This window comes from Mycetomoellerius zeteki, unplaced genomic scaffold (genome assembly GCF_001594055.1).
Source record: "Mycetomoellerius zeteki isolate Tzet28-1 unplaced genomic scaffold, Tzet1.0 scaffold225, whole genome shotgun sequence".
NCBI lineage: Eukaryota > Metazoa > Arthropoda > Insecta > Hymenoptera > Formicidae > Mycetomoellerius > Mycetomoellerius zeteki.
This window is the reverse complement of record NW_017257200.1, coordinates 317104-326038: the sequence shown is the minus strand read 5'-3', so window position 1 is coordinate 326038 and position 8935 is coordinate 317104. Positions and strand designations below refer to the sequence as shown.

The 8935-nt window shown below is 34.9% G+C and overlaps 1 protein-coding gene across 2 annotated transcripts in view; it reads left to right on the top strand.

The window, feature by feature from the left end:
* The first annotated feature begins 2214 nt into the window (after window positions 1-2214).
* Window positions 2215-8935, top strand: part of rho-6 (serine protease rhomboid 6) — a 130350-nt gene continuing 123629 nt past the window's right edge. The window contains exons 1-2 of one of the 2 annotated variants that reach the window (XM_018448758.1): window positions 2215-2242; window positions 2397-2489. The gene's annotated coding sequence lies outside the window, so the exon portion shown is untranslated. The remainder of the gene's footprint in view (window positions 2243-2396; window positions 2490-8935) is intronic. The other variant, XM_018448759.1, reaches the window with a different exon arrangement.

Here is an 8935-nt window from a genome sequence, read left to right as displayed (position 1 = left end):
AACGTACGAAATAAATGGTTCACTTATGACCGCGAGTAAATTAATTTCGCAATTCTCCCCTCGAGTTTTGTGTGTATACGTGTATATATATATGTCTGTTTTTTTCTATTTTTGAAAATTCACTGTAAATATTTCGTCCTCGCTTTCGTCGTTGAATGAGCCGTTCGCCTCTCCACTTGAGGGAATTTGCTCGTATTTATGAGATGCTCGAGTTGGAAGTCACGTATTCGCGTAGTCGCATCGTATCGACGTCCTGTGGAGCGGCATTAAAAAAAGGAGGAAATAGTAAAACAAGCCTGGTATTAACGATCCTTTTCTTCGTGGAGGGTGCGTTTCAACCGTGCACGTTTACATCGTGCCTCTTATTAATTTCCACGATGCGCATAATCCAGTCCGGAATTCTCTGCCTCATTCTTTATTTCCCCTCCTTTCTTTCTTGCCGTCCATCTTTCTTGTTTGCCGTCTTATCTATGCGTTTTATTCAGTCGCGAGAGATTTCCTTCAGCATGCAAATTCTTTAATTAATAAATTAGGAACTCGATAAATTACGGATAATTGAATTTGTACGTATAAAAGTGAAGCTAAGTTACGCGGAAATACAGTTTTGAGGTAAATAATGTTTCTTGTACATGGAGGGCCGTTTGCATTTTTTTCGATCGTTAACTTCATTTTTGTTAACTTTATTTTTTGGTACTCGGCTGCATTTTTATTTTAAGTCTTCAATCATTGAAAATATATTTATTTTATCTTCTATAATAATTCATTATAGACATTAGGAATTATTCTACTGACTTTCTCGAATTATTTTCACGTGAAACAAGCGTATGTGTGAGAAAAGATTAAAATAATGATGCGCTGATCACAGAAAACCTGTCGCGTTGATGAAAAGCTTACGTATTCCGCGAATACGTTTCTGCAGCATCAGCTTATTTGATGGCCTCGGCCATCGCATCGTCGAGATTCGACAATCCTTTTCAACGTGCGGTCGTTATTAACTCTCCAGATACCTACATACGGTGAAATGTCGAAATATCCGAATTTTTTTTCAGCCTGGCGCATGAGAAAGTTATTAAACTGCATTATTGATTTTCTATACTTTCCTACTTTGTGTCGATTGAAATGCGCAGAAAATGGAGATGCAAATGCGATCTAAAAAATGAATTGCAAACTCGATCGCGATGAGAATAATAAAATAATAATTGCTGATCATTGCGATACACATACGTGTCCGAGAAATACACGAAAATATTCAATTTATAATCGTATACAAATCATTACCTGTATTGATATTTATTTTTATTAATTATAACGTATTTTTTGCGTTGTGAAAGAAACAGTTACATACATATCCACGAATTTGCTGAATCTTATTTTTCTGTCATTAGAAGAATTGTTGCGGCTTACTTAATTAACACAAAGAATTAACATTTTCCAGTTTCTGTAAATTTTCTTATTGCAAATTTCATTTTAGTTAATTTAGAGAACCTATAATTTGTAATAATTCAGTATTAATTCACAATAGAATTCTAATTTTAATTTTATTTGCTGTACAATACAGAGAAAAGCGTTTAAAAAATTAAAAATACGTTTGATGTTAAAATACACCGCGCGATAGAATTTTATTCCCTAAAATCCAACGCTAATTATAAATTGTTAAAGCGAGCTTTTTATGCTTTTAATAATTTTAACCAATTTATGTTGATATATTTTATTATACTGTACATTCAACAGCATCATTCTGATTTTAATTTCTCTCGATATTATTAGTTGTATTAACTGTATTTTGGTGTCTCTAGTTACGTATTTTCGCGGGGATGTGTGTGTGAGAGAGAGAAAGAGAGAGAGAGAGAGAGAGAGAGAGAGAGAGAAGGGAGGGAGCGAGCGAAGAGGGGAGAGGGAGAGAGAGAGAGAGATTTTTCTGTCATAATACGTTTTAAATGTATAATACGTATTTTCTTGTTGCTATTGATGTCGCGATGTGATTTCATTATATGTTTCCACTTGTTTCAAAGGAATTTTCTACAAAACGTGGAAATTTCTCTCTTGTCACGGCCCCTCCACCCCCGTCGACAACCGCGTGACGGCGTCTCGCTTGCGCCGACTGCGCGTGCTGTTGACCGGTCGCCATGGCAACCTAGCGACGAGTCTACAGTGGCCCAAGGTGGATGGACTGCGGGCTGGCGCGCCTGAACAGACAGAGCAGAAGTCAGTGCACGCGCGGACGCGAAACCGGACGTGTAACGTTCGTCGCTCTCTGTTCTATCTATCTTTTTCTCTCTATACTCGTGTTCCTTCTTTTTTTTTTCTCTTCTCGCCGTGTCGCTTTCCGAATCGCGTCGCGAATTACTTCTTACGCTCGAGCGTACGTGCTGATGGTGTTTGTGTCTTGTATTCAGGCTATCCAGAACTCCCGGAGGGGACGATCTTCCGAGACCGAAGTCAGCCGTTGACAGTGACATTATGGAGTGATTCAATCGACTTCGTAGCAGGTGAGTTCGTTGTAAAAAAAAATAGAGAGAAAAAGATAGAAAAGGGTTGACGCCGCGTCAGCCGGCCGCGCGTTACAGACAGATTGACCGACATCCGCGACGGCCTGTCGAGAGACTCCGAATTTCACGCTGGAGACAGCGATACGCTTCCGCCTGTTTCGAGTGTCGCGGTAGTCACGGAGCGACACACGATTTTTTTTGACGCGCGCGAATTTTATTCGCGTGAGTGCGCGTACGGAGTTAATGTTAACAGGCATCGCAATATTCGCTCCGACGTGTCTCATTTTCGACGAGACGGCTTTACGCGAATGACGATAAATTCGTAATCGTCTAACGTCTTTGACCTTGGGAAGAAATAGACGCGCCGCTTTTCCAATTCAAGCTCGAGAAACGGAGTAATCGTCAAATCGAAGTACATCGACTAGACAGGCGTCCGCCGCGGCTGTCGGTCGGAACTGCACTCTGTGATTCTGTCCAGATGCTCGAACACGCTTGTAAGCGTTGTTGTCCGTAACGAATACGAGGACGTCAAATCAAATAATCATTTGACGGTGAATTATAATACACTAGAATAATTTTGATAAATCACGAAGTGCTGTGTAATATTAAGGAAAATATTATAAATTGATAGTCTTCTTGAGCAAAGATGTCATTTTGCAAATAAGGAAGTATATTAACAGTTGAAAACGGGCAGTTTATACATCGCTCCCTTACTTCAAAAGTTAAGCCTCGTAAATATCGTTATAATAATTATCTCTGTTTAAACAAGTATATAAATTTTATATGTTACATAAATTTTAAATGAAAATTTAAATGTCATGTAAATTTTAAATGAAACTGTTTCTCAAATAATATTTTTTGTTTTACAATTAGTCCAAGTACGAAAATTCGAAACATATCCTTTACTTCAAAAGTGACACGACTCAAAAAAACATTTTTGAGTTATTACTGTAGGTAAATTAAACATTAAAATAAACATTACCTTTTTAGTTATTAAAAATGAACTAACTTAACTTTATACAAAATCTTTAAATCGTTACAGTTAAAAAAGGTGGTTAAAAGAAATTATCACAACTTAAAAGGGTGATTTTGTAAAGGTTGTGAAACATGCTCGACAAAAATATTTGATCATGTTAAGAAAATATTCTTTTTGTCGACATTATTTGATTAATCAATAATTTTCTGTTGAGTTGAAAAATGGTTTTGTCCCTTTCTAAGAAATTTCATTTTTTAAATTATCGTTTTTGAAACAAGAAAGCGATATGTATACATATATATGTAAAATTTTTGAAGTAATTTACACGATCTAAATAAATAGTTTGCATAATTTATAATGCAACTAATGTTTGTGTAAAAACTGTGAATGATCCTTTGAGACAGTGTTCTCTACTGCCAAGTAGATATAGTCAAATAAAGGTCAGACATGCCATATATTCATTTACAGGACGCACCGTTTCCTAAAATTTTGAACATTTGTTGCGTTGCATTTCTCACTGAAATTACTTTGACAAATATTTGTGGCGTATTTAGAAATTCTCTTACGTGTTAAAACTTTGTTGTTTGCGTTGCTAATTGCAGAATTGGTTTAATAACGATTGATGAGTCGTCTAAATAATGACCTCGCATGTAGTACACAGTGTTTTATAAGTTTCGTAAACTGTATTCTATGTTTTTATGCGCAGAGTAATGCGCTAAAAAATCATTTTTCGACGTATTTATTCGTATTTTAGTCGTATTTACTCTTCTACAGCGCTGTTTAATTTGCATTTTATTAATCGTCAATAAAATATCTTGTGATATTTGCAGTCAACTTATTAAGAGTTTATGCGTAAATTGACGATGATTGCGAAAGGTCTTTAAATGAAACATTATTTGTACGCTGAATAGTTTGTAAAATACACATGTTAGCGGTTAATGTTTTCGAGAAGCAGACCATAAAGTTAACTCGATAAATACCTACGTGGAATGAAGTCAAGAGAAAGAGTGTAGAAAAAACATGGAAAAAAGACAATTTTTGAAATTCATAATTTTGGGTTTTTTTCTTAAAAAAATTTTTTCTAAGTAGAAAGATTTACGTATAACAATATTATTATATTTTCTGATTTGACATGACTATACTCGATTGTGTATGAAACTTCATTACAGACGTGACATTTCATTACAAACATAACGACGCGTATATTCTGTACATGATTTTATATGTGCGTAAAAATACGCTTGTCCAAGTTATAGTAAAGTCTCAATTTCGCCGAGTAGCGAAGGAAGTCGGTTATTATAAAACTTATATATGAAACTTTGTTCTGAAAGAATACTTGCAGATATTTATATGTTAATTTAAGTATTTATTTTATACTGTATATTATAAATGCTAAAATAGACTTATAGAGTTTCGAGCAATTCTTTCTTAATTAAAGTGTGGTAATTATTTGTTAATTATTAAACATAATGGGGCATCTAATCTTACCACGGTAATCCAGATTTTATCTTAAATGAAAAAAATTGTGGTCTATGTGCCTGTGATCTATATACGAATGATTCATGATCTAATACCATAGAAAAGATTCTAAAAATAAAAAGGAAATGATCTCACTATAATTTAATCCAATTTGCACTCAATATAGACGAATAGATGAGAAAATTGTATCAGTGGTTGGAAAAGTTTAACACGGTTTATAGGAATCTTACCTATTTAATGCATTGTTGAAAATAAAATGTTAATAAATTAACTTAAAAGATGTACAGTGGATTTAAATTGACATTTTAACATTTTTGCATGTCTCAGAAAAGTCACTATATATTTTTAAGTTAAAATTAACACTTTATTTTTAAACAATGTAATACTGTCAGCACCACAAATACTAACAATATAATTATTAATCGTATGTAATTGACATTGATGAATTGATGTAGAGTATTGACGTCGGATTTTTTCTTTCTCGAGTCAGCATCCTTGACCACAGCGATACTGACGTTCAAGAATCAAGAAATTCGGATCATCGTTAATATTGACAGTATTCGTTGATACTAGTATTATTGACTGTGAGGTCTGTAATGTACATAAAACTGAGCTGAAATATTGTCAATAATACTGATAGTGTAAAGTTGTAAAAATACTGATACGAACTGATGTCGGTTTTACTGATTTAATATTACTGATCAGTACACTGAAAGAAAAGACTGGCTGCTGCAGCAAATTAGATTTAGATAAAATATGGCATAGCATTTTTAATTGGCTGCAGCAGCCAATTTTTGGTTCACAATGTCAGTATAGGATTTCGACAGGCTAACGCAATTAAAAAGTGACTGCTCCAACCAATTAAAAATGTTGTGCCATATTCAGCCAATCTTTTCTTTCAGTGTATTATCTATCGTGTAAGGTCCGTATTGCGATGGCACACTCGGCAAGGTCGAAGATTATTTTCGATATAGCGGTCGGGTTCGATTTCAAGCCATGGCGTGGGAACTTCATCGCTTCGACCCGGTGCCGGACTTCCGCATAAACGAGGTGAACTATAGCTTAGGGCTTCGCGTTGCGAGCATACTCCAAAGTCCGAGTTTGCTTTGAGTTTTATCGAAGTTAAGAGACGAGGGAGAGACGCGTGCGACCGAATTTTTTTGATCGACGACCTCGATAAGTGTCTTTAATTCAAAGATTATTCTTTTTCCCTAGATAGTATGATAAAGTTATTTGTCGTTAGATTAATCTGGATTAATATACTTTAACTGTTATGTATATCCAATTGTATACACACCTATGTGGATTCAGGCCGCATCAATTCTAATGTTGACACACATTTCCTTACTACCATCTTGTGTATAAACCGAGAATACTTTGCATTGATTTTATATGATATATTCTGAATTGTGGAGATACTTATCAGTTTTGTTGAAGATTTTTATTTAAAAATATATTTTATTGAAAAATGTATTTTAATATGAAAAAATTTACTTAAAATTATATTTTATAAAAAATAGTTATAGGTAATGTGTGACGTCACGAGATCGATTATAAAAACCTGTACAAGGCATTCAAAGTGTTAATTAATTATCAGGATTGTATATCCATTACAGATAACGAGCAAAATAATACTCGATTAAAAGATTTTATATGTACAATATATATCAGTTCATCATTTCGTTAGAAATCTGTCTTAGATAGATAACTAATTAGAATTAAAAGAAAAAGGAATTAAAAACAAAAACAAGTCAAAATTAAAGTTAAATTTAATTTGAATTGCAACGTGAAAGATTTGTTTGAAAGTGTTGGCTGCATGCGTTTTAAATAGAAAGGCAGAGTTTATGGAAAACTGTATATTCTTGAATCTCAGGTTTAGGAAGCGGCAAAAACTGCCGTTTCCTAATATCTCGTTTTCGCCAAGCTGCTTCTGCTTTCTATTGCAGGCCATAAAGACCGAGGAAAGTGATACCGGTATTTGCATGTTTGCACATTTGTTGCGCGATTCCGCTGTATGCATTCTCTCCACATAAGTCACGGAATTACGTGCAGTCCCATGTAGTTGTGCAAGGTGCTTCCATGATATTAATTTATGACTTCGCATCGCTTGATCTTAACTTGTAAGCACGCGCATAGGATAACTAAGAGCCCCCAGCGTTCCCATTATCTTTCGGCAACTGCAAAGAGCAGGAATTTAAATAATGTACTGCGAAGCAAATAATTATTTCAAATCCAGAAACACTAACAAGAGTGGTTATCAATAGACAGTAAAGAAAAATGGAATAGAAGTTAATGAAAATTAAAAATATTAGAATACTAAAAAAAAATGTTAATTAAAATTTTAAATTTAATTTAAATTGATAATAACTACAAAAATTTCTAAAATTTTAAATATATGTTGAAGTTTATTATTAATTTTATATATATGGTATATAGTTTAGGATATAACGCAAAATGTAAAATATAAATTGTGCATTCCAACAACTGAATAAATATTAATATAAATATCCTGCATTTCAAAGCTGAATTCATACTCCCAGATGGAATTTCCGAGAATTTAATTTTATGATGCAAAAAGAATTTATTTTCAAGAGAAACGCTTTTAAATCTTCTCGTTTCATCGCCATCATTTCTTCGTCGATTATGTAAACTATACGTTCGTGTATTGATTCGCGCAGTCACTCGGTCGCCTTTCGCGGTGACTACTTTGCTTAGATTAGTGAGACAGAGGCTTATCTTCTTTCACACACACACACAGTCGCTGGCAGAATCTAAGTGGGAGGAAAGCCAATGCGCACTATTCTTGTTTTGCTCGAAGGTCAAAGGGAAGAAGCGTAACTGTTCCGCCTGTACTTCTTAACACCTTTTCCGCCCGTTTCCGCCCCATACTCGATCTTTTTTCGCCTCTTGTTCTTGTCCTGATCGCCTCGACAAGAGGGATAGAAAAAGACCCTCTCGGATGGCGTAAAAGCGCAATTTGTTCGGAAAAACAACGGTATTATCGCACCCGCCCTCGACATCGAGTCGGATTTGTCATTTGTCCGATGATCGAAACGCTTCGCTGGATCGTTTGACCAATCGACCACGTTTTCACTCGCGGCTTGCCGTGAAATCGACGATGGGCTTATCGATTTGACTAGGGATTTTTTTTTATAAGCAGAGAGAGAGAGAGAGAGAAACAAAGAGATAAAAAGAGCTCGTGATTCTCTGACGAGCAAATATTTAAAGCTCGTTGTATTGGTTGACCTTCCTCGTATTCATAGCATTCAGCTATTCAACCAAGTTTTGTGCGAACGACAGTCTCTTTGTACTCGAATGTAGAACAATTGCATTGCGATGTGAAATTGTGACTATATTTGGCTATGGGAAATATTACTTTAATGTAGGAGAATATAATGTAAGAGTAGTGAAGCTACAAGTACCTGCGCTCTCTTGTTTCTTGAAAATAATGTTAATACACGGTTTTGGTAATATTTGAGGAAAATATAGGAACTTAGATATACAGTTGCAATATATGTACATGCAATATATACAGGGTGTTTCCAAATTAAATGGCAAAACTTCGGGAGCGTGTAGAGGAGTAAAAAACTAAGAAAAAAAGTCCTATAGACATATGCTCGTTTTTGCTCCGTTTCAGAGAAATCGAAAAAAAATGTTTACATTTCTTGCCATATCTAGCACCGACATATTTGATTACATTTTCCACTTTCTGTTATGAATTTGTCAGTCGCTCTTTGAAAGCCTTTAACAGTAGATGAATTTTGTCTTTTGCAATATGCCGCGTACGTATTCTAATAGTGAATATGCTGATATGGTTTTTGTATACGGTTTCTGCAACGGTAATGCTTTAAAGGCGGTGCGAGAATATGCACGACGATTTCCAAACAGAAGAGTGCCAAACCGAAGAGTGTTTATGTTGACATTTAATAGATTGCGAGAGACTGGATCATTTTCAATTCGACAAGAAAACAACCGATTTCAAGCAGCGTTA